Source organism: Mauremys mutica, chromosome 24 (genome assembly GCF_020497125.1).
Source record: "Mauremys mutica isolate MM-2020 ecotype Southern chromosome 24, ASM2049712v1, whole genome shotgun sequence".
NCBI classification, from domain to species: domain Eukaryota; kingdom Metazoa; phylum Chordata; order Testudines; family Geoemydidae; genus Mauremys; species Mauremys mutica.
Window position 1 is genome coordinate 18,362,335 of NC_059095.1, and position 25,868 is coordinate 18,388,202.

General features: G+C 52.1%; 1 non-coding gene across 1 annotated transcript; it reads right to left on the reverse strand.

The window, feature by feature from the left end:
- Positions 1–12,488: 12,488 nt before the first annotated feature.
- TRNAK-UUU lies at positions 12,489–12,560 on the reverse strand. The gene has a single exon. It is a non-coding gene; the product is annotated as a tRNA-Lys (tRNA).
- Between the last annotated feature and the right edge of the window lie 13,308 nt (positions 12,561–25,868).

The window sequence follows — 25,868 nt, forward strand, 5'->3', positions numbered from 1 at the left end:
GTGCATTTAGTCTTCACCCCTCCTTTATAGACAACCATCTCCCCCTTTGGTACAATGACAGATCAAACAAAAAGCTTCTCAGAAACTCAGATCCCCCCTTGCTTTAAATAAAATGTCTAAATCCCAGATTTCTAAAAAAAAAGAAATTCTCTAGTGCTGTATTTCTTAGTTTTTATCTCAAAAGGGAACATCCTCGTCATCTCCCCCAAACACCCTGGGACCTGCCCAAAGTATTAAAATACCCTCAACCCGAGCAAGGCCAGAACAGTGAACCAGAGCTAGTGTCTAGGCCAAGCTGTTCTGAAGGAGGCAACTCCAACATTTTCTCCCTGCTTCCCTTGGCAAGGTCTGACTGAGAAAACAAAATTCCTCAAACTGAAATTTTTCTGCTGAAAAACCAATACTAGTCTGGTTGGGGACCAGGGCCGTCCTTAGCCACAGGCAGCTGCCTAGGGCACCACCACTAGGTCTGGGGGCACTGCTCTGCCCGGAGCCCGGACAGAGGGGAGGCAGTGGAGCATGTAAGAGCAGGGCTGCTGGGTCCTAGAGAGAGCCGAATGCAGCACAGTCTGAGGGAGGGGATTGGCTGCTGGGGTCTCTGGGAAGGGGAGGGGGAGGGGTTGGGGAAGGAGCTCACCTGTGAGTGTGACTCTCTCCCCCCCCGGCTGAGGTGAGGTGAGGCAGGCTCGGCGGCTCTGGAACCAGTATCCTTTGTTGTCCCCCATAACATCCATTCTTCTCCCCCCCTGCCCCATGGAGCACCTCCTCCTTTCTCCCTCCCCCCACAGAGCACCCCTCTCTCCCCCCTCCCCTCCCTGGCTGCCTGCTGAGGAATGAAAGGGAAAGTAACTCACTTTCTCGGCAGGCAGCCAGGATTGGAATGTCACACGGGGCTGGGCTGGGGTTAGCCAGATGTGTGAAAAATCAGGACAGGGGGTTGGGGTAGGGTGAGCAGATATCCCTATTTTATAGGGCCAGGCCCAATTTTGGGGTCTTTTTCTTATATAGGTTCCTGGTGCCTATATAAGGCAAAGCCCCAAATATCAGGACTGGCCCTATAAAATCAGGACATCTGGATCTGGTCACCCTAGCTGGGGAGCGCCTCTCCCCCGGGCTGGCAGCTGCCAGCGATCCACCTCATCCGGGGGGAGCTGCACAGGGCAGGATGAGCTGCTGTGGCTCCATGGGTGACCTGTCCCTGAGATCAGATGCTGGGCTAACTTCACCATGGTCCGTTGGGCTGGCGGTTGTGCCTATTGGCGTGTGATCGGACCTGAGGGTTCGCTGCTGCTGTTACCACTCTGCACCCCAAGAGGTGGATTTTGGGGTCCTGCAGTTTTCCACCTATCTCCTCCTCTACTGCAGCTGTTGGACCAGCAGGCTGGGGGTGAGCCAAGCATGAAAGCAGTACTGTGTTGCCATTTAGATTGTCATTTAACAACTTTGTTTGCCAAAAATTCTTGCTAACAATCCTGAATCCAATTTCAATTAAAAAAAAATCAATATCTTAGCCAAAAACAGAAAATTAAGTTGTTGACAATTATTAGTGACAAGTTTGGTATGGGGAAGGGAGTGGGCCAGTTTTCATCAGAGAAACAAAAAATGTCGACTGACTTTCCTACAGCCTGTTACTCCTGATAAGAGCCCTCCAACAACTGTAATATGCTCATATCCTTACTAGTGTATAGTGCAGTGGTTCCCAAACTTTAACAGCCCGTGAAACCCTTTCACTAAATTGTGAAATGTCATGAACCCCCTCCTAAAAATGAATATTTTCAGGGATTTAAGTTTAAATTTCCTCAGTGTGTCGAATGCCCCAACTGCCTGCACCGCTCTTCCTGGGGCTCAGGCTGGGGTTTGGGCTGCCAGCTCCCCCGCTGATGGGGGCAGGGCTCAGGCTGCCAGCCCCACTCTTCCTGTTACTCGGGCTGCCAGCCCCGCACAGAGCACTGGGTTTCAGGCTGCTGGCTCTCTTGCTGACCGCCAGGACTCGGGTTGCCAGCCCCAACTGCCCGGCCCCGCTCTCCCTGGGGATCGGGGTGTCTGCCCTGCAACCGGGTCCCACCTGCTGTCTCCACTGCCCGTGGTCCTCTGGCGAACCCCCTGTAATGTTCTGCAAACCCCCAGGGGTTCGCGAACCCCAGTTTGGGAACCACTGGTATAGAGCAGGGGTCAGCAACCTATGACACACGTGCCAAAGGTGGCATGCCAGCTGATTTTTGATGCTCTGGGGTTCCGGCTGCTGCCCCATTGCCAGCCGGGGTCCTGGCCGCCGGCCCCACTCAGCACCCACTGCTGGCCTGGGGACCCCTAAGGAACCCCAGGCTGGCAGCGGGCTAAGCAGGCCGCTGGCTGAGACCCTGGCTGAGCCACTCAACCCACTGCATCCAATGAAGTGGGTATTCACCCATGAAAGTTCATGCTCCAATACATCTGTTAGTCTATAAGTTGCCACAGGACTCTTTGCTGCTTTTACAGATCCAGACTAACATGGCTACCCCTCTGATACTCAACCCACTGTCGGCCTGGGGTCCCATTCACTCAGCTGGCAGCAGGCTGAGTGGGACTAAATTCAACGAAATAGGAAAACAAGAGCAACTAATGACAAAATGCAAGAACCTAGAGAGCCTCCTGAAGCACGTTGATAGTTTTGATTTAAATGGACTTGAACTGTATGAAGAACTGAGTACACTGACATCAATATTGCCACATGCAAAATCAATGATGGACATTGTACAGTTTATTCATACCAGCAAACTTGTTGAGATATATATATATATATATATCCTAATGTGTACATTGCCACTCGTATTCTACTGACAATTTCTGTAACAGTAGCATCAGGAGAACAGAGTTTCTCAAAACTAAAGCTCATTAAAAACTATCTCCGCTCTACAATGAGTCAGGAACACTTGATTGGTCTTGCTATTCTTGCAATCGAACAAGACATCACTTTGTCTTTGTCATATGATGACATTACTGATTTTGCAGCCAAAAAAGCCAGAAAGATTGCTTTTAATTAAAAACAAATCCTTGTTTCAATACCTCTTCATGTAAATTTCCAATAAAAAGTTGACAAATTTAAAAAAATATATTATTTGCATCATTCTGTCAAATCAGAATTTTTTCTCTAGTGCTACTTCTTTAGTGCTAGTCCATCAGCACTACAGTGTGCTTCATTAAGTTAAACCAGTTTTAATAACATGCATGTGGCAAGTTTTCCAATACGGTAAGCTTATGTTTGTGTTGCTCAGAGCAAGTCAGGCACAGGGGCACCAGTTTAATAATCCTGCCTAGGGCACCATAAATCCTAAGGACAGCCCAACACACCAAGCGCGTGGTTGGGGGGCAAGCTGCAGGGGGGGGGGCTCTGCTGGTCACCGCGAGGGCAGCAGGCACCCCAACCCCTCCCCCACCCTCCCAGAGCTGGGGGAGAACCCAGGAGTCCTGGCTCCCAGCCCCTCCCCCACTCTACCCCCCTCACCCCACTCCCCTCCCAGAGCTGAGGGAGAACCCAGGAGTCCTGGCTCCCAGACCTGCCCCTCCCCCACTCCCCTCCCAGAGCTGAGGGAGAACCCAGGAATCCTGGCTCCCAGCTCTGCCCCTCCCCCGTATTTCCATATGGCTCCATCCAACAGCCCCGCCCCCGAGTGGGGAGAGACGAGGCCAAGGGAGAAGCAGGCGGGAGGGGGCGGGGCCGGGGCTCTCTGGGGGCGGGGCGGGGGTGAGGAGTTGCGCTGGGGGGGAGGTGTCTGGTTGACCCAGGGACCCGCCCTCACCTGGGCTGGAGAGGATGGAGGCGCCCCGGGGCAGGCTGGGAGTTGTAGTTCCTGGCTCGTCTGTAGTTCTCTCTCTCTCTCACACGCGGCCTCTATTGGAGGAGGGGCCGTAACTCGTCACTTCGCCGCACCCCTCCCCGCTCCCTGACTGGCGGAGAGAGCGCGGGACAGAGACTCGGCGCGTGGGCCCTGCGGCCGTTGGGATTCGAATCCCACGTGCGATCCGGGCTGGGGGGGACACAGGGCAGAGGCAGCGCGGAGTGAAAGGGCTTCACTCCTGGGGGGCAGCAGCGGGGGGGGGGCTGAGCTGCCTGGGAGCAGCCCCACAAGCGGCAGCCTGGGGCCGCGGGGCCCCTCAGCCCCCCCCCAACCTGCCCTGGCAGTGTCCCCCCCCCCGCTGTGACCCTCCCGCCAGCCCCGCCCCCGGCATCCCCTCCCCCACCCTGTCCGCTCTGCCCGGCCTTTGCCTTCGCCCCCCCCGTCCTCAGCGCCCCGACCCCCCCTGCTCCCCCTCAGCGCCCTGACCCCCCCTGCTCCTCCTCCTCCCTGTCCTCAGCACCCCACCCTCCTTCTCCTCCCCCTCAGCGCCCTGCCCCTAATTGATTCCAGCCCATGTCTCCATTGCTGGGCCCCACTTTCCCATCCCCCCCCTGCCCCAGTCCATCCCCAGGGTGTGAGGTTCCTCATCTCCCATCTCTGCTGCCCCCCAATCTGCCGGGTTCCCCTTTTCAGCCACTGGGGGGTCCTCCAACCCGCCCCCACCCATCCACTCTGGGCTCTAAATCCCACATTCCCACAATGCACCTCGGTAACCCCACCCTCCTCTGTCCCTATTCCCCCTAGTCCCTTCCCTGGGGTCCTCCTGGACACCCCAACCCACAGTCCAGCCCCCACATACATCCCAGTCACTCATTCACATGCTGAGCTAGTTCTTCAGGGACCCTCACTGCCCACCAAACTCCTCCATCCAGGAGCCCCGTGGGCCTGTGGCTGGGAAGTGGGGGAAGCTCCCCCTTTGGCTGGGCTGGCGGTGGGTGTTAATCTTTTCCTGGCTTGTGTGTGCTGAGCTCACAAAGGGTTTTTGCTCCCTTGGGGTGGGGGGTGGTTTTGGCCGAAGGTGACGTGGTTTGGTAGCCCTGTGGATGCTGCGTGGTGTCTGGAATGGGGCGTGTGTGTTCCCATCGTGCCCCTTCCCCTCTGCCTGCAGAGCTGAGCATAGACAGGTCTGAGGAGCAGAGCAGGAGCTCTGGGAAGGAGAAGAGCAATATGAAGATGGAGTCTAAGACGAGGCCAGGTGACTTCTGTGGAGGGAGACATGCTGGACAGCGCCAAGGATTGGGGAGACAACCAGGTGTGAGCCCAGGCTGCAGATTTCTAATAGTAGCTGTGATGGCAGAATGGGAGGAGGGTTGAAGCCGGAGCCCTGGGGTGCGGGAGTAGCGAGAAGAGGAGTCTCGCCACCATTGCTTTTTCTTTTCCTCTTGTGTTGTGTTTCATACCAAGGGAAAAGAAGTCGCGGGGACGGAGTCCAGCCCCGAGGTGCGATGGAAAGTGAGCAAGAGCAGTGACAGCGTGAATCCTGTTGATGCCAGGCAAGACCTGCCCAGCTGGGATGAGAGTAGCTGTCTCTGTCGGTGAGAGAAGTATCTGGTTTGGGAAGGACTCTGGTCACAGCCCTCCTGGCTCCAGGCAGGGACTTCCCGTTACCTGGGTGTGGGTTTCCAAACTAGCTGGCTTCAAGGGATATGATGTTGCCATTTGCGAGGGCTGATCATCTCTCTGGCCAGGAGTGGTGTGTGCTCCCTAGCAGAAAGTTGGATCCATGAGGGTGACTCCCTGTTCTGAGTTTCTTTCTTCCTCCGAGGTTTCTCTCTCTGTGTTGGCCAACTTACACTCAAACTCTCTCTCTCTTAGTGTCCGCACTAAGTTCGGCATCAATATGGTGATCCCGGGGAACCTTGGGGTTCCCAGGTTGCCTAAGGAGGGGTGAACCGCCCCAGGTCAGGAACGGAGCCGGTCACAACTCCTGTGCTGATCAGTAGAGGGGTTGCACCTGTGAATAACCCCTGCAGCGTAGCCTCAGTGAGACATGATGCCGAATTTAGTGCGGACACCCGATCGGCACAGCCCCCAACTCCTGAGCTCAAGCGATTTGCTGGCCTCAGCCTCCCCCGGAGCTGGGATCACAGGCACCAGCCACGGGGCCTGACTGGTTACAGGGTCTCCCGCTTCCAACTTCAGGCTTCAGCCTGGGAGCTCTGTGCTCAGAGCTGGTGGAAGTGGAGCCTGGAACTGAGCTGATGCGCTGAGGGTTATTTGCACTGTGCGCTTCACATGGAGGTGAAAACATGGGGCACAGATCTTTGAGCACAACCCTCGTCCTGAGGAATGGGGGGGGGGCTGCATAAAGAGAGACTGGCTCTCCCTGGCGGGGCTGCAGCGGCTCTTCACAGGGGCAGTCCCATGGCCAGTCGGTACCAGAGTTTTGAAAGCCTCCTTTCCTGGGCTGACCTGGTTCCCCTCTCTCTAGGGGGACTGGCAACCCCAAACTTCCCAGAAACCATCATAGCGAGGCCAACCTAAGCACAGACACCTGCTCAGCACCCCGGGGTGCAGCCCTGAACTCCGGCAATCAGCTACGCCCAGCTGCCCACCCAACAAGCGTTACACGCAGGAGCCTTCCTGCCCCGCGTGTTCAGGTTCCTCCCAGCGCCAGCTTTAAACTCCGCTGCTCAGTTCTAAGCTTTGGCCACACGGGGGCAGCCTGGAGCTCAGCCAACGCCTCCCGGTGCTGGTTGCGTTTCCCGCTCCTCGTGGCAGGTTCACACCCCGCAGGCAGATCTCTGAACCGGAGCCGAACCGTTCCCCAAATCCAGCGCTTTAGCAGCCGCTTTGCTAGGAAAGCGCTGACGTCCCCAAGTAAAGTAAGAGCCAGAGCGTGGTGTCCAGGAGCTTCTCTTGGGCCCCTCACCGTGGTGTCTGTCAGGCGCAAGGAGAAACCAGGGAAATGTTTTTATGGCGTTTCAGGGCAGAAGGGGCCATTAGCTCAGCTACTCTGACCCCCAAATAACACAGGACAATGAATTACACCAAGGCACATATTGATCCCAAAGACCTGGCATTAGACTTGTTGGTGCCTGGGGCTGAAACCAAAAGTCTGAGCCCCACCACCCAGCGACCCCCGTGGCTTTGCTTCAGCAAGTCTCCTTCTCCAGGTCTCTCTTTGAGGACAGAGAGAGTATTCGGGTTCATGTACGTGAGTGCCAGGAGGAACCTCTTTCGAGTTTTCTCCTTCCCTTTTCCTGATTTTACTAGAAAACAGCCATCCCTGTTTAGAAGGTAAGAGCCTCCTCGAGGTTTGAAACCTGTGCAGTCTGATCCATCTGGTGACTGTTGAATTCTAGGCATGGAAAACACGATCTTAAGGAGGCAGAATTTTATTGCGCACCTTGGATTTTGTCCATTAGAATCACTGGGGTCATTAGGGTTTGTCCTTTTGGTTTCACCTTTTCCTCCATCCATCCCTTCCACCTTTCTCTTTGTCTCTTGCTTCTTTTGTCCTTTCTCCTGTTCCCCTCCCAACACCAGGAGGGGTGTGCATATGTGTCTCAGGGGAATGCTCTGCAGCTCCCACTGTGGGAGGTCCACCCGAAAGTGTGGGGCTGAAATAGTGCTCAGGCAGTGATCCCCACCGGTGACCTGGGCCGTCCTTTGGGCGAGAACCCTCAGCCTCCCATCCTCAGTCTCTACCCTTATTGGCTGAGCAGGGGGTTATTGACAGGGAGGAGACTCAGGTCCTTGTTGTTCTCTTTTAAGCCCAAGGAAATAAGTCAGAACCTGTTATATGTTTGATGAATTTTGCTGCTTCTCTGCATTAATGGTCTCTGAGCAGTTCATGATTCTCTCTAACATTGCAGTTCTCCTCAAATACTTGCTGAATATTTATTGTGCACTGTTGTTGGTCTGGAGCTCATCTGAGAGCACTTTATTCAGGTCATTCAGTGTCTGAAATTCAAGATCCGATGGTTAGTTTGAAAATCAGGGCTCTTGGGTCCTATTCCCAACTCTGCCACTGGCTGGCTGTGTGACCTAAGACAAGTCAATTCTCCTTTCTCAGCCTTAGCTTCTTCCTCTTTCAAGTAGGGATAATAATGATCCGCTCCTACCTACCTCACGGTGGGTGGGGATCCATTGGAGAGTGTCACTAGGAGTAGTGTGTAATATGCGGTGTCCTATCACATTTACTCCGAGCAGATTATGACATAATAGAATAGCTGAAATAGTCTATTTGATTTGTATTTTTTTATTTTGAAATTGTTAAGAGCAGCAATTACTTAGCTCAGACTGAAGCATCTTATCTAATGTTTGAGATCTAAGTGTCTCCTCTTTGTGTGCGACGAGACAATTTAACACACTCTGACAAACAGGAGATGCTTTTGTTTTGCAACAAAATATTTGTGCAAAGAACTTTCATCCCACTTGTTTTGATTTCGAGAAACAAACTGGTTTAGTCTGAAGGGGATTTTCTGACAGAAATGGTTTCAATGAAATTTCCCCACCATCTCGATTCCTGGGCTCTAGCCCTTTCTCTGGGTTTTTTTTGTCCATTAGAACAGGAGTCAGGACTGTTGGCTTCTCTTTCTGGCTCTGCCACCACCTTGCTGTGTAGGCCCTTGGGAAGGTCACTTCCCTTCTTTGTACTTCAGGCTTCTCCCCAACTGTCCAATGAGAACAGGGACAGTTCTCGAACTCTGGGCAGTCATTTTCAGCCGGGCCCCGGCAGGGATAACTTAAAATTTATATAGATATATATATATGTATATATAAAAAAGACTTTCATTCCTTAGGAACCGGTTCCCTATAAAAAGTTCTGATTTAAGGGATGTGCCACAGTATGTATTTTTTGTACCAATAGCGTTACCATGCGTCCGTATTTTCCCAGGAGGAATTTTTAAATTTTAAAAATTCCTCCTAGACAGTGATTTAAGAACCAAAAAGCCTGACATGTCCAGGAAAATACGGGTGTATGTTAACCCTACCTAAAGTTCTTTTTTAAAAAGATGGGCCTGAACTAGAAACGAGCTCCGTTTCACATGTGTGGGTCCCTGCCACTCCCTGGGGGTGTGCTAGGGTGACCAGATGTCCTGATTTTATAGGGACAGTCCCAATTTTTGGGACTTTTTCTTACATAGGATCCTTATAACCCCCACTCCCATCCCGATTTTTCACACTTGCTGTCTGGTCACCCTACGGTGTGCACATGTGTGGGTCCCAGCTGATCCCTGCCCCCCTCATTGAAGCAGGTGTGCAGGGTTACTGCCCTGGGAACTGCAGGGCAGCAGTGGATATGGGGCTGGCTGGAGGTAGGGTCTGGCTGCAGGCAGGGCAAGGGGTGCGGGGCTGGCTGGAGACGGGGTGTGTGGGACTGGCAGGCTTCAGGCAGGGTCACAGGGGGGTGCGGCAGGGGTTGGCAGGGCTGGAGACAGAGGAGTGTGGGACTGGCTGGCTTCAGGCAGGGGGGTGCAGCAGGGGTTGGCTGGAGACAGGGCAGGAGGTGCAGGTCTGGCTGCAGGCAGGGCAGGAGGTGCAGGGCCGGTGGTGTAGGGCTGGTGCGGGCAGGGGGGTGTGGGGAGCTGGCTGGCTTCAGGCAGGGCTGCAGGGGGTACGACAGGGGTTGGCTGCAGACAGGGCACAGGGTGCAGGGCTGGCTGCAGGGGGTGCGGGGCTGGTGCAGGCAGGGTGTGCAGCAGGGGCTGGCTGTGGGCAGGGGGTGCAGGGCTGGCTGGAGGCAGGGGCTGGTGCAGGCAGGGCAGGGGTGCGGGGCTGGGGGCAGGGCAGGGGGTGCGGGTACAGAGGGTACAGCCCACCCTGTACGGTAAGTGCCCCCTCCTCCCTCCGTCAGCACCGGGGTAGCAGCAGCAGCCTGGGGCTTGGGGGCTATTTAAATGGCCCGGGTCTCCCCTGCTTCCACCGCCCCAGCCCTGTAAATAGCTGAGGGAGCCCTGGGGAAGCGGCGGGGCTCTGGGGGCTATTTAAAGGGCCAGGGCGGTAGAAGCAATGGGAGCCCTGGACTTTTTAAATAGCCCCCAGAGCCCCACAGCCCTACGCCAGCCCTATCCCAGCCCCTGCTGGGAACCCCAGGCCCTTTAAATTGCCCCCTGGGGAAGCCGGGCCACCCCGGTACAGCTCTTGCCAGTACGCAGTACCAGGGCTTGGGCACGGGGCCCTCTTAGGGGTGGGGCCTGATTCAGGGGAATCAGGAGAATCGGCCTAAAGCTGGGGTGGGGTGGGGGTGGGGCAGGACTTGGTCCCATTCTGGGCACTACCAAAAATTATACAAACCTGCCGCCCCTGTCCAGCCCAACCTTCTGCTGACGCACCTCAGCCCACACCCGTGCAGGGTTTGAAGCTTCCGTTGCTTAAACTCCAGGACACTGAGGGATTTCAGCTCCCCTTTGCCCACAGGGAGCTTTCACCCCACTCCCAGCCAGGTTCTTGTCCATGGGATCACTGTAGGGGGCTGGGTCCCACTGGGTCTTTTCTCTCTCTGTGACAGGCCAGGGCGCAATAACTGGGGCATCTGAGCACCCAGGACCTTCTGTGGGGCTGCCATTCCCCTTCCCCTTCTGTGGTCTCATCTGTCATTGACTCCAGCCTTTTTTCTAACCATCGTCAGCACCATCCCAAGCCAGCTGCACTCGCCTCAGAAAGACAGTGTCCCCTGCTGGGCGTACATCACTGACCTCCCCCCTCTCTGAGCACTGACTGCCCCTGTGTTTCCTGGCCTCTCAGTCTGTGCAGATGGGACCTTTCCCTCCAGTGCTGGAGGATTCACCCTTCTCATCTACCCTTGTCCCAAGCAGCACAGCTGGTGGGAATCTTAAATGTACAGAGGAGACATAGGAGCAGAAACGCCCACCGACCTTCCATGCAATTGGCACTTGCCCCTCACTGAGCAGGATTGAAACTCCTGCAGGGAGACTGCTGGGCCACATCCCCTCTGGGCATGAGCAAAGCAGCAGGGTGAAAAAGAAACCTGGAGATGCAACCCAGGACCTCATACATGCAAAGCATGTGCTCTACCACTGAGCTACATCCCCAGATAGTCTTTGTTTGCTATGGGTTACACCAGGGGTAGGCAACCTATGGCACGTGTGCCGAAGGTGGCACATGAGCTGATTTTCAGTGGCACTAACACTGCCCAGGTCCTGGTCACCAGTCTTGGGGGCTCTGCATTTTAATTTAATTTTAAATGAAGCTTCTTAAACATTTTAAAAAACCTTATTTACTTTACATACAACAATAGTTAGTTATATATTATAGACTTATAGAAAGAAACCTTCTAAAAACATTAAAATGTATTACTGGCATGCGGAACCTTGAATTAGAGTGAATAAATGAAGACTCGGCACAGCACTTCTGAAAGGTTGCTGACCCCTGGGTTACACTCAGAGCCCTCTTGTTTCCAGAGCATCCAGTGGCCTAAAAGCAGCATGGGGGACACATTCCCTGCTCTGAGGGCCAAACCTGCTGTCCTGGAGGCTGCTGGTTCTTAGGGGTCACTTTGCAGCAGGGCCAGATTCGATGTGTGGGGCAGAGAGAGTGGGTGCCCTGGGCTCAGGGTGCAGCGATGCACTCAGCCCTCTCCCCTGCATTGGGTGGGGGGTGCTGCCACCCCCTGCTGGAAGGTAATGGGAGGGGAGGGGCGCTGTGAGTCGCTCAACACCTGACCCTGGTGGCAGAAGTGGTGTGGGAAGCTCCAGGTGTTTCTAGGATCTGCTATTGCCACCTGCCTGTGAAGTCCAGCTTTCCCCAGCACATTCACTGCGGTGCAATTGGGTCACTGTTTCCATGGCTGAACAGCAAAGATTCACTCCCAGTTTCCCTTCTATCTGCAGCAGGATTAGCCTGTGTCAGTGGTTAATGAGGTGGATCTAGTTGTAGATTGTTATTCATTCCCCACCTTGACAATTCACACAGTCCCTTTCCTACTCAAATCCCCAGCACCTCAGTGATCCTGGTAGCAGGGGTTGGGTCCTGAGATTTTCAGGGTTCTTTCCCCCTCCACCTGGAGTGAACTCAGCTTTTCCCCCATCCCAGACAATCCATGAAATAACAACAGGGGCATAAAGAAAGAGGGGAGGGAACATCTCACGGCCAGGGCTGGATGTGCCCAGGGCCCCCGGCTTGTCCATTGTTTCCATGGAATTTGGCCCCCTGCTTTGCACAAGGGACAGAGAAAGATCTTGCTGTTCCTGTGTCTGCAAAGAAAATTGTGCTTCCCTAGGAAAGAGAGGTGGGAAATGGCCCCGTGGTGGGACAATAGCCTCAGGATTAAGACCTAAGGACTCAGGCTGAGAACTGATAGAACTGCACTTATCTGGGATTTAACAAATTGTCTTTCATGGAGCAGGGCCACTTCCAGTGTTTTCGCCACCTCAAGCAGAAAAATAAAATAAGAAAGCTGCAATCAATGGCAGCTCTACCTCTGCTGGCAAGTCCTTCCCTCCAAGAGGGACTGAGAGGGCCGAATTGCCGCTGAAGCCTCCTCTTTCCATTGGCCGCCCCAGGGACCTGCTTGCTGCGCTGGTGCCTGGAGCCGGCCCTGCCATGGAGACACTGGGAAGATGGGGGAATCAGGAAAATACCATGGATTTATTTACATTGCAAGTGAAGAATAACTGAAGCTTTTTTGGTTTAAAGTCATTTTTCCCTGACTGGGAATTGAACCCAGGCCTTGGCAGTAAAAGTGCCAAATCCTAACCACTAGACCACCAGGGAGATAAATAGGGTGTTTTTCTTCTCACTTATACTACACTTTCTTAGGCTACTTTCTATCCAATTTCTGAAGCTGCTCCATTGTCCACTCCCTGAGGGGCTAAGAGCAGAGAGTGCAGGAACCCCTGTGCTCAGGGTCACAACCTGAGCCCAACCCAAGTCACTGAAACAAACTCAAATGATGCTTCCTCCAGCAGGACCACAGAGACACACAAAAAAACCCCCATGAGGAACAATCCTCCTCTGCCTTCATTTACCCCATCGCAACCCTCTCAGCAGCCCGCTCTTGCGGGAAGGACACTGAGCTGATAGGAGCTCTGGCACAGAGACCAAGGGAGGGGTGTTGCTCCCCCTGGGTGTGAGCTGATCACAATCTGACTCCATGTAACGGGGCTCTGAGCTTTGCCATCTTGTGAGTTCTGAGTGCTGACCACCCCCCCAGACCCTTCTGCTGGGAGCATGGGGATTGCACAACAGCTGCAAGCCCTTTTCCCGTCTCCTTGTCCTCCTCGGCTTCCCCAGCCCTTCCCCACAAATGGTTCTATCAGGCGCTGGAGGGATCTAAGGACCTGCAGGTTTCCCGAACCCACCTCTTAAGGCAAACAGTGATTCCCTTCTCTGACACTCCTGGGCCCGGGGTTCTTTTGAGTTTTTCCACAGGGGACCTGATTCCCTGTGAAAATGTGTGTGGGGCGTGTGGGGGACTCAGACTCAGACTCTCTCCCACTAGATGAGTCCAACAGCACCTCCCCTTGGTGGGAGAATCCTAAATTCCACCCTCCCACCCTGGTTACTCTGACCAGCTGATGGCGGCAGCATGTTAAATCAACCCCAGCTCTCTGGGCTAGAAAGCAGCATCTAACCAGCCTTGTGACAGCTCTGGTTTGCTCGCTGGAGACATAACAAACCAGGAAAGAAGGCAAATGTCAGACAGGGAACCTCAGCTCACAAATAAACACCCTCAGGCTCCTTCTACACTGTGACTGGGCAGTTGACTGACTTTAAATCTAGCTAGCTCAGTCGGTAGAGCATCATGGTCTTTCAGGGTGTGAAAAACCCCAAAACCAGTATAATTAAGCTGACCTAAGCCATGGTTAGATAGTGCTAAATGAAAGGAAAAATTGTTCTGTCAACGTAGCTATTACAGGGATGGAAAACCCCTCCAGTCACTGTAGCAGCTGTCTACTCCACAGTGCTAGAGCAGTGTCATAGCAGCATTTTAAGTGTAGCCAGCCTCACAGTGAGACCAGATCTGGCTCCAGTTTGGCTTTGTGGACACTCAGGTACTAGCAACATACTAATGCCTCCATAGTTGGCAGGATTCAAACCTGTGTGGGGAGACCCCAATGGATTTCTAATCTAGCACCTTAGCCACTCAGCCACAAGTACTTAATGTACAGTTATGTCACTCCACCATGATTCTGTTCTCACAGAATTGTCACTTCAAATGGCTCAGACCAGCTTCCCCAGCACACTCACGGCTGTGCATTAGTGTAAGTGTGTCCTTGGCTGAACAGCAAGAGTTCCTGCCCATTTCCCTTCCAGCTGGAGCAGGATGAGAGTGTGTTTGTGGTTAATGACATTGCTATAGGTTGTTGTTCATTCCCCACACTGACAATTCAGACCGTCCCTTTCCTATTCGAATCTCCACCATATCATTCCAACAGCCGGGGTCAGGATTTCTCTGGGCACTGAAATGTTTCAGGGGGTTGAACTCAGCCTTGCATTCCATCCCTGATGTTTCATGGACTAACAGCAGCAGCATAAAGAAAGAGCTGAGCCAATATCTCACTGTCAGAGGTGAAGGTGGCCACGTCCCCTCTGTCTGACCATCACCATTGCAGGAGAGAAGGTTTCAATGGAATCGAATGCCCTGGCTCAGACAAGAGACACAGGGAGGTTTTGCTGTTCATGGATCTGTGCAAAGGAAATTGTGTCTCTGTGTGAAATTGAGGAGGGAAATGAAATGTTCACATGGTGGCCCAGGGCCCTAACAAATGTGGGTGAAGGAGTCGGGCTGGAAAATGATTTTACAGGAGTTCGTATCAATTTATTGCCCTGATTAAAATCTATTGCTAAAAGGAAGCCACTGTTGTTAGTACTTGAACCTGTGTAGGGACACCCCAGTGGGTATCAAGTCCATCGCCTTAACCAGGGATAGTCGATTATTTTATCAAGATCTAAATTTCTTGGTCAAGGTCTAGTCAATGTCTAGACTCCAGAGAAAATAATACACTGATGATAATAAAAAGAATTTAGAAATAATTTGCAGTCACTATGGGCATAACTATGATGATTGTTTCGTGTTTCACTCTTTATATCTGGCACCACTGCCTTTCTCTTTAGTCTTGTAGTTTACGAAGGGTAAAACTAAACATCTCTTCAGATACAAGGGAGTGTTTGTGTTCATTCCTCTTAGCTACACAGGGGTTTCATGTAGCTGCTTTCAATCCTCCGGCTCTGCCCTGATAAGTAACATTTCAGGGTGTCACTGAACTGAAGGAGGGAGATCATTTTTTGACAGATTACGCCACCTCTTAAAGGTGTTTGTCTGGCTGGCAGCCCTGGTTCCCAGGACTCTCCTGAGGGAAGAAAGATTCTGTGCAAAATACTAAAACTTTTAACAGAGAGGAGGGAAAGGCCATGGCCACATGATGGGGCCAGTATGTACGACAACATGGTTCTTTTATATGGGATGACTCTGAACATTGACTGATCTCCACTCCCTTGGATTTGAGGAGATGTTTAGTTGTGCACTTAGGAACCTATAAGGCTGAAGCAATGTTATGGATGGTGACACTTTGATTGAAGGGTTATTTAATGTTGTAGAAATTGTTAAAAACACTTAGCTTCAACTGGAACTGCCTGTTATTAAAGGCTGGTTTCACCACGTCAGTTCCATAAGCTCTGCTAGAAATGCCCTGGGTTCTCTCCTGCCTCGGTGGGAACTGCAGGGAATCGTCCCCTGCTGCCCTTGGCTCCAGGCTGGTTTTTCTGGGGAGGAGACGTGGAATTGATTTGTTTGTTGTTGAGAAGGGAGCCAGGCCAGTTCTCAGGGAACGAGAACTCCCAGCATCTTCCCAGCCCAGCACAGGCTGCTGCCCTGTCCCAGCCTCTGTTCCCCTGGGGGCCCTGCGTGTTTGACTCTAGAGCAGGCCGGGAGCAGCAGCTGAGGCAGAGGACAGCCTGGGCCGGGCAGATAAGAAGGAGTTTAGCAAGCAAAAAAGGTAAAATGGCAGTGGAGTGTTACCTTGGACTCAATGGCATTTCTCCATTGGTCTGTCTGCTTTGGGGCAGGGACAATAACACGTCCTGCTGCTTTCGTTATTTCAAAGGGCGGTTCAGGATTTTCATTCTCACACACGGTGCACAAAGCAGGACTCAACCCTCGGTGCAAACTAAACGAGCTGCTCACAGATTCTGGCAGCCACAATGAGCATTTGGGTGAGAGCTCAGATCTGCCCCTGTCCCAGAGGGAGGGGGTCATCTGTGTGGGGACTGGACCACTGACCTACCCGCTCCTAACTCCCAAACGTTCAGTAACTCTGTTATCAGTGCCTTAAAGCATAAGAAAAATGACACTGGGCTAGACCAAAGGCCCATCTAGCTCTGAACCTTGTCTTCTGACAGTAGCCAATACCAGGTGCCCCAACAACCAATCAACAAGGTACCACTGGAAGTTGAACCCAGGATCTCCTGTTTACAAAACAGATGCTTTAGCCAGCTAAGCCATGGTGCCTGTGGGTGGGTAAAACACACTGTCTGCCCACACCTGACTCCCTGCCATCGCCACCAGGGCCTGACAAGCTTTGCTTGTGTTTGGATTCTGCAAAGCAGAGGAGCAGGTGAGGTTTTCCTTGCAAGCTGTGTGTGAATGAATCTTTGGCCAGGTCTGCACTACAAAGTTGTTTCAGCAGAATTATATTGCTCAGGTGTGTGAAAAACACACAACGCTCTCTCAGTCGGTAGCTTGTGGCTGGTGTACACACTGCAATGCCATGTCTGGCGACAAAACTGCCCTGTTTTGCTGACAAAATAAAACGACTTCAATGAGGGGGCTAGAGCTTTTTGCAGTAAACTTAAAGTGACAGAGTAGATGCTGCTGTTCATTATATCACCATAACTGGCCTTCCCCAGTGTTAGAAAAATAAGCCAAATACAAGCCTGTGAGCAAGACTAGGCCCTTAGCATAAGTAGAATCAAGGCCTTAAAATGCAAGTAGAGAGAAAAAGCCTGTGTCAGCTATTATCAGTTTATGCTTGGTTTGTCCTAGTTCATGCTTATCAGTCAGGCCCACGCTTGGCGTAACATATGTGCAGCTGTCTTCTCATGCTTATGGCCAAAAGTAGTTCGCCTAATGGGTCACCTTCTCATGCGTGAAGCCAAAAGTAGTTAGTATGTTAGTATAGTAGGTCAAAGGAGATATCTTATGTCTTCCTTACAATGATAAATGTATCCGCACAGCTGCACCCTTATCATGATGGATGTATCCGTGACAGTTATGCATATCTTGTTCCTTTTTGATTGATATATGTATTCTATGTACTCCAATATTCCCTATAGATACATTTACAGGGTCCATAAGGTTAGCCAAATAACGTAAATAAGACGTCAACAAAGTTGTTTATTTCGGGGTATAAAGGTAAGCCCATCTGGCCATGTCAGGTGTGTCTCTTTCTCTGGCACTAGCCGAGACGAGGACACCCGCTCAGCTGACCGATCAATAAAGGGTGTGGTACTCGTCTTCCTGATCCTCCGTGCTTCCTTGGTGTAATTAGGTAAGCTCCGGGGGGAAACGAGCCCTTTTGGCTAACAAATGGCGACTCCACGCCGGGACTTCTCTCCCTGTAGGGGGCGCGACCGGCGGCCGAGGACGGCTCAGGAGAGTGGCCACCTTGAGCTATTGGTTCGCTCAAGCTCTGGGTCGCCGCAATCGGCCGGGACGGCTACGCCCCCTCCATAGAGAACTCCAGCCAACACGGAAGCAAGACAGTACCAGAAGAGGGGAGTCCACCTGCCGGACGCGGCCACTCCGGGCGCGGTAAGTGCGTTTACCTCCTGGGTTTGAGGATTAACACCCCCGAAGAGTGAGGGTTGGGACCTTGGGCCCCTAATGGTAAAGGAACCCACAAATAGGAAGGTGTGTGTGGGTAAAAATTTTCTGACTAAGGTACCTAGGTTCAGGCACGGCAAATGAATAACTCCACTAACTCTACTGGTTCATGGACCGTGCTGAACGAGTATTGGAATGTAAATACTACCCTCTTGTGTTTGTTTTTGATAGCAATACTTGTGTTTTACATTGTATTAACAACTTGGAAACCGCGGTTGCGCTAACCTCGTCTAGGACTTAAGCCAACTCTAGCCGCCCCAAGACTTTCGCGAGGGGAATTTCCCCTGGGACCGGAATATCTTGAAAGCAAGGGGAGTTGGCCGAACCCGTGACCAGGCTAATTAGACATCTAGGTGTAATGGGGTCCGGACAAAGTATGTCTACCCGGACACCCCTAGGATGTATGTTAGAAAACTGGCCGGCGTTTAGACGCCAGGCCGATTATGGAATTGTACTGTGCAAAGATAACCTGGAAAAATTCTGTACTTTAGAGTGGCCAACATTTGGGGTGGGGTGGCCCGCAGGGGGAACACTCAAACTGGAAACAGTGCAGGCTACACATAACGTTGTTACTCGGGATGGGCATTGGGATCAATACCCCTATATAGATATCTGGCAGGATCTCGTGGCCAATCCCCCCCCCATGGCTACGGGAATGCAGGGCACAAGCTATCAGAGCCTTATTAGCCCGCGCCCCTGTTAAAAAGCCCTGCCCCCCCATGATACTCCCCGTCCGCCCGCTGTAATTCCTTCTGCCCCTGACCTGATGCCTCCCCCTCCTTTATACCCTGGTCTCCCGGTTTTGGCAGCCCCAGCAGCCCCAGCAGCCCCGGCAGCCCCAGCCGCTCTAGCAGCTCCAGCTCCTGCCCCTCCTCCCTCGAAGGAGGAAGCCCCGGCCGCAGTGGTAGAACCCTTGCCTGACACGCAGAAGGCTGCAAGGATAGGCCCGGCCACAGAGATGGGGGGTGAGCTGTCTGTCTTGGAGCACTCTGATGAGGATGATTCAGTGGCAGGCCGAGTTAAACAGAATCCTAGGGCAAGCCTCAAGGCACAGGGGACAGGGAGCTCCACGTTTGTTGTCTCTTTCAAGAATACCCCAGACAAGGCTACCCCAGTATTTGAGGGCCCCTTACGGGAGACTGTACTTCCGGGTGGTGATGAGGGCGCTGGTGTCCTGACTATGGTATATGTCCCCTTTACCACCAGTGATCTGTATAACTGGAAACACCAGAATCCCTCGTTTTCGGAGAACCCTGCCCCGCTGACAGCCGTATTTGAGACCCTGGTCACAGCCCATAGGCCCACCTGGGGGGATATGGGGGTCGCCCTAGATACCCTTCTCACGGCAGAGGAGAGACGTTTAGTTCTCTCCCAGGCCCGTAAGTGGTTATTAGAGACGGGGGTGCGGGTAGATGAGCTAGCTGCACGGCTCCCTACTGCACCACCCGATTGGGGACATGCAAAGCCTGAAGAGCGGACACTGCACCATAACTATGCTACGGCAGTGGTACAGGGAATGAAATGCTGTATTCGGAAAACCACAAATTGGGCCAAATTGTATAATGTTAGACAAGAAAAGAACGAGAATCCAGCCGCTTTTTATGAGCGCTTGTGCGACATCTGTAGGAGGTATACTGACCTCAATCCAGAGGATGCCAATGGAAAGCAGGTATTAATCCCCCTTTTCATCGGACAGTCCTATGAGGATATCAGAAGGAAATTGCAAAAGTTAGATGGAGCCGCAGGCAAAAACATAGAGGAACTTCTGGGAATTGCGATGAAAGTGTATGACCGCAGGGACGACAGGGAGCAGAGGAAAGGGGCTCGCGTACTGGCTATGGCCCTGAGAGAAGGAAGAGAGGAAAAGGGGGGCAAGGGAAAAGGACGCTCAGGCTCAATAGGCAGGGGAAAGGGCTCCCGGTTGGGTCGGAATCAGTGTGCCTACTGTAAAGAAGAGGGACACTGGAGAAATGAATGTCCCCACCGACAGGTTAGGGGAGAGGGACACAAGGATAGAACTTCACCCGTGCCTGTTTTCTATGGTAGCACGGGGGAAGGGGCCACCCTATAGGGAGGCCGGGGGACCCAACGGCCCCTCCTGGCAGCACAACCCGCCAGTCTGGATCCCACGGTAAAAATTAAGGTAGAGGGCCACCCAATTACAGCCCTTATTGATACAGGGGCTATTCTTAGTTTATTACCCCTCGACACGGCACCACGAGCCAGAGCCCAAGGGTGTGTCACGGTCCAAGGAATAGAGGGGCAGCACATCAAACTAAAGAAAACCCTCCCCCTCTTAGTGAAAGTAGGGGACCGCCAAATATCCCATCAATTCGTTTGCAGCCCTTCCTGTCCCATTGCGCTGCTAGGACAAGATCTCCTCACCAAATTACAGGCGGAGATCTCGTTCAATGATGGGACTATGGAGGTTAGGCTCCCAAAACAACAAGTTTCCAACTATCAGATGGCCCTACTTAATGCTGCTGTGAAACCTGCCCTAGCACACCAAGGGGTTAACGAGGCTTGCCTGCCGGGCATCAATGCCAGAGTTTGGGCCGAGGAGGGAGGTCATGCCCGTGCCAGAAACGCCTCACCGGTGCACATCACCCTTAAGGAAGGGAGCTGCCCCGTCCGCATCCAACAGTATCCCCTTAAGTTGTCCACTCGAATCGGGTTAAAACCTCTGATTCAAAAGTTTGTACAATGTGGGTGGCTAAGGGAGGGCACGTCCCCGTATAACACCCCGATAATGGGAGTGCCTAAGCCCAATGGACAATACCGGCTCGTGCAGGATTTAAGGCAGGTCAATAAGCTGATAGAGGCGCCTTATCCTGTGGTCCCAAACCCCCATACGATTCTAGGACAGATACCAAAAAGCCATGGTTGGTTCTCAGTAATAGATTTAAAGGACGCTTTCTTTTCTATCCCCCTTGATCAGGAATCTCAAAAGCTGTTTGCCTTTGAGTGGGAAGATCCCAACACCCATTACAAAGCCCAATACCTCTGGACTGTTGTTCCGCAGGTCCTTACCTGTGCACCGGAAATTTTTGGTAGTCAGCTACGGAGGGACCTTGCTCCCTTCCTAGCTCGACACCCTGCGTGCAACATTGTCCAGTACTGCGATGATTTACTTTTAAGTACTGAAACAGAGCGGACTTGTAAAGAACAGACCGTAGAACTTCTTAACTTCCTGGGGGCACAGGGATACAAAGCCTCTAAGGAAAAAGCACAATTGGTTAGACAGCAGGTCACTTTTCTGGGATACCACCTTAGTCAGGGAAGTCGAAGTTTGAGTAATGATAGAATCCAAGCTATACTCGACAGCCCTCAGCCCCAGAATCCCAGAGAATTGAGAGCTTTCCTGGGACTGACCGGTTTTTGCCGACTCTGGATCCCTGACTATGGGGGAAAGGCCAGACCCCTATATGAGGCCCTTACTAAAGAAGGTCTGCTACATTGGAAATGGACTAAGGAGAAAGAGAAAGCATTTCAAGAGCTTAAAAGGGCTTTAATTCAGCCTCCTGCTCTGGCTCTCCCAGATCCACGGAAACCATTTACCCTGTATGTTCACGAAAGAGCCGGGGTAGCGTCTGGGGTCCTCTGTCAAAAGTCAGGACCGACCTGGAGACCCATCGGCTATTATTCTAGAGTCTTAGATCCTGTTGCCAGGGGATGGCCAGCCTGCTTGTGAGCTGTTGCAGCGACTGCTCTCCTTGTACAGGAAGCCGAAAAATTAACCCTGGGAGGAGACACTGAGGTGGTGGTACCTCACGGAGTACCCCAGATACTAGGGACAGGGGCGGGGGATAGACACCTGAACCCTAGTCAGCATACTAAATATGAGGTGGGACTCTTACTAGCCCCGAACCTAACCTTTAAAACAGTTAGTTCTCTCAACCCAGCTACTTTACTGCCTGACCCTCAGGCTCCCAGTGTTGCTGGCCCGACTCATGACTGTATCGAAGTCCTGCAGCAAGAGACTAAACCCCGTCCCGATCTTTCAGATTTGCCCTGGCCCAACCCTGATCTCGAGGCGTACGTCGATGGTTCTAGTTATGTATTAGATGGGAAGCGGTATACGGGGGCTGCTGTGATAATTAAAAGCACAGAGATGGTGCATCCATTTAAACTCAGCCCCTCTCTATCCGCCCAAGCAGCAGAATTAGTAGCTCTCATTGAGGCTCTCCGGTTGGGAGCAGGGAGAACCATCAATTTATATACTGACAGTTGTTATGCGTACATGGTAGTGCATGCTCATGGGACCTTATGGAAGGAAAGGGGTTTCATTACAGCTTCGGGCCAAAGAATTGCTCATGGGACCCTTATCAAATTGTTACTCAAAGCCTTGATGCTTCCCCTGTGGTTCGCCGTAATTCATGTCCGTGCACACGGAAAGGCTCCTGAAGCGGAGCAGCGCAAGTATAATCGATTGGCTGATTTGGCTGCGAAAGAGGCAGCGCGCAGGGGAGCTCCATGGCTTCTTTTAGTTCAAGACACTGAGGCTACACCCCCTATTCCCCACTACACGACAGAAGAGGTATCCCACGCCCAGGCTGCAGGGGCCCAGCAGACCGCCTCTGGGTGGTGGAAGTTACCTGGGGGAGAAATATTTGTACCCCGTCCTGTGCTTCAGGAGATTCTTCAGTCCCTCCATAAAGAGGGACACTTAGGCTCGGGAGCAATGGTTGACTTGGCTGCCCGATCCCTTAGAGCAGTGGGTATGCATACGGAAGCCCAGAGAATTGTCAATAACTGCTCTGTTTGTCAGCGCACAAACCAAAAAGGATCTGGCCCCCCCATTCCAATGGGAGGCCGACCCTGGGCTACCTACCCCTTCCAAAGGTGGCAAGTGGATTTCGCTGAAGTACCCCCTTGCCGAGGCTACAAATACTTGCTTGTTTTTGTAGACCAGCTTACCGGGTGGGTAGAGTGTTTCCCCACCCGACACTGTCAGGCTCGGGCGGTTACTAAGGCCCTGCTACATGAGATACTTCCCAGATTCCACCTCCCCGAGGTAATTGAATCAGATCGGGGAAGTCATTTCATCTCCCAAGTGGTCCAACAGGTAGCGCAGGCCCTCGGTATCCAGTGGAAATTGCATACGCCCTGGAGGCCGCAAAGCTCAGGCCAGGTAGAAAGAATGAACAGAACTCTCAAAGACACTCTTACAAAGCTTTGTATGGAGTCTGGTTTGAAGTGGCCTGATGCCTTGCCGCTTGCGCTTACTCGCATTCGAAGGGCCCCCCGTAAGGGTCTGAGACTTTCACCCTTTGAATTGGTTTTCGGGTTCCCTCCCCGAGTACTCATCCCTGGGTTTCGGGAGAATGTAAACTGGGAGGTAGGGAACGACTCCTTGTGGAAACAGGTCTCTGCGCTGCAATCTGTCTTGTTTCAGCTACACCGGTACGCAGCACCCTTCCAGGCCCTTCCCCTGGATCGACCTGTGCATTCGTTCCAGATCAGTGACCGGGTCTTTATCAAGAAGTGGAAGCGTGATCCTCTCACAGCACGGTGGGAAGGTCCACATACTGTTTCGCTCATCAGCCAAGCTGCCGTCAAGGTTCTTGGAAGCGACAAGTGGACACACTGCACACGAGTTAAACGATTTGTTAGCTCGGATCCAGAGGACGCCTCAACTGAAGAGGACAACGGCCCTCTGCTCACCCCGGCTCCGGACGCCCGGGGTGACACAGGTGAAGACTCCAACTGGGAGTATCGCGGACTGGAGGGCTTAAAGGGACTTTTTAAAAGGAGGAAACAATGAAGTTGTTCCTCCTGCCTCTGTTTTGTATATTCGCTTGCTCTTATGGTTGGGAAAACAGATTTTTACAGTTAGGGGAGATAATCGCACATTCCTTTAACCTCACTAACTGCTGGGTGTGCGGCGGCCCAGGGGAATTAGATGAATGGCCCTGGGTAGCCCAACCAGTGCAGCCCAAATACTTGCTGAGTAACCTCAGCATCGTGCATAATGGCACGGAGCAATGGTCCACGGATAGTAGCCCCTGGCGACTCTATTCAGCTGGCATGGGTATCTTTTGCCTTAATCGGACACGGCGCGGGGGCCGGTACCTAGGAGAAAGTAAATGTAGTTGGACCCTATCCCGGGGATATGATTGCTACCATCATCCTGGCTGTCACACCTATGATTGCTCTAAATATCGAGGGCGATGGAACCATACCCATGTAAAATTAACCAATAATAGCTGGGTAAGATGTTCCTATCAACACCATACCGGTGATGGTTGTAAGGCAGTGGGATTAGATGGGTTCTTTGATTCCCTCTTTCTAGCCTGTCAACGCGATAATACCACTAGTAAAAAGCATGTAATACGGTGGTATCAATGGGCATGGCAGCACTCTAATAAAACTCGGGTAACTCACTTCAAACACTTTTGGTCTAACACCAACAAACCCAAATCAGGTTGTAAGTGTGCGTAAAAAGCAGGAGCTGGAGCATGAAAATGTAAATATTGTGCTCCTGATGGGGTACCGTCCTCCGTGATGGGTGGGCCATTCGGAGGACCCCTAGAAACGGGCAACCACATATACTATAAACGACCCTTGAACCCCGATACCTGGGATGGCCCTTTTGCCAAGGGGACTTGGGCCCTGAAGGGCCATTATTGAATCTGTGGCTCTTATGCCTATCGCAGATTGCCGCCAAATTGGTCGGGAATATGTTATGTGGAATATATTCGGCCCTTATTCTTTCTCCTGCCTCAGCACCAGGGAAACACATTAGGCATTAGAGTGTATGATGATCTCGTTAGGGAAAAGCGGTTTGTGGACTCCACTCTAACTGCCGGGAGTTCCCAAGCCTGGGGAGCTCAGGAGTGGCCCCCAGAGCGGATCATCAAACATTACGGGCCTGCCACCTGGAATCCTACCGAACTCGTAACGGGGGCCAGAGAACCAATTTACAATCTGAACCGCATTATTAGGCTGCAAGCTATCTTGGAAATATTAACCAACCAGACGGCTGCAGCATTAGATCTGCTGGCAGATCAGTCAACCCAAATGCGAAATGCTATCCTCCAACATCATATAGCCCTTGATTATTTACTGGCGGAGGAAGGCGGCCTCTGTGCTAAGCTTAATGAATCTAACTGCTGCCTGCAAATAGACGACAATGGGCAAACGGTTAAACAGTTGACTAAAGAAATGAGAAAACTCGCACACGTCCCAGTTCAAACCTGGGGTGGGTGGGATACAGACTGGTTCACATCTTGGTTACCACAAATGGGATGTCTCTGTAAGGGCTTTTTGCTTATTATAATTACCCTTGTAACCTTCGCTTGCTTCACCCCCTGCTTGGTTGCCATAGTCCGACGGCTGGCTACTCATGTTACGTATCAACAAATAATGACTTTGTACCGGCCTGAGGATCGACCAAAGGAAACGGAGGAGTGGGGTAGTTTAAGCTCTTAAAATGCTTTAAGGGGGGAAAGCTGTTAGAAAAATAAGCCAAATACAAGCCTGTGAGCAAGACTAGGCCCTTAGCATAAGTAGAATCAAGGCCTTAAAATGCAAGTAGAGAGAAAAAGCCTGTGTCAGCTATTATCAGTTTATGCTTGGTTTGTCCTAGTTCATGCTTATCAGTCAGGCCCACGCTTGGCGTAACATATGTGCAGCTGTCTTCTCATGCTTATGGCCAAAAGTAGTTCGCCTAATGGGTCACCTTCTCATGCGTGAAGCCAAAAGTAGTTAGTATGTTAGTATAGTAGGTCAAAGGAGATATCTTATGTCTTCCTTACAATGATAAATGTATCCGCACAGCTGCACCCTTATCATGATGGATGTATCCGTGACAGTTATGCATATCTTGTTCCTTTTTGATTGATATATGTATTCTATGTACTCCAATATTCCCTATAGATACATTTACAGGGTCCATAAGGTTAGCCAAATAACGTAAATAAGACGTCAACAAAGTTGTTTATTTCGGGGTATAAAGGTAAGCCCATCTGGCCATGTCAGGTGTGTCTCTTTCTCTGGCACTAGCCGAGACGAGGACACCCGCTCAGCTGACCGATCAATAAAGGGTGTGGTACTCGTCTTCCTGTTCTTCCGTGCCTCCTTGGTGTAATTAGGTAAGCTCCGGGGGGAAACGAGCCCTTTTGGCTAACACCAGTATCCCACAATGCCCGCCGTGAACTCGCCTGCCCTGCATTCCTGCTACAGAGCCATGGGCCACC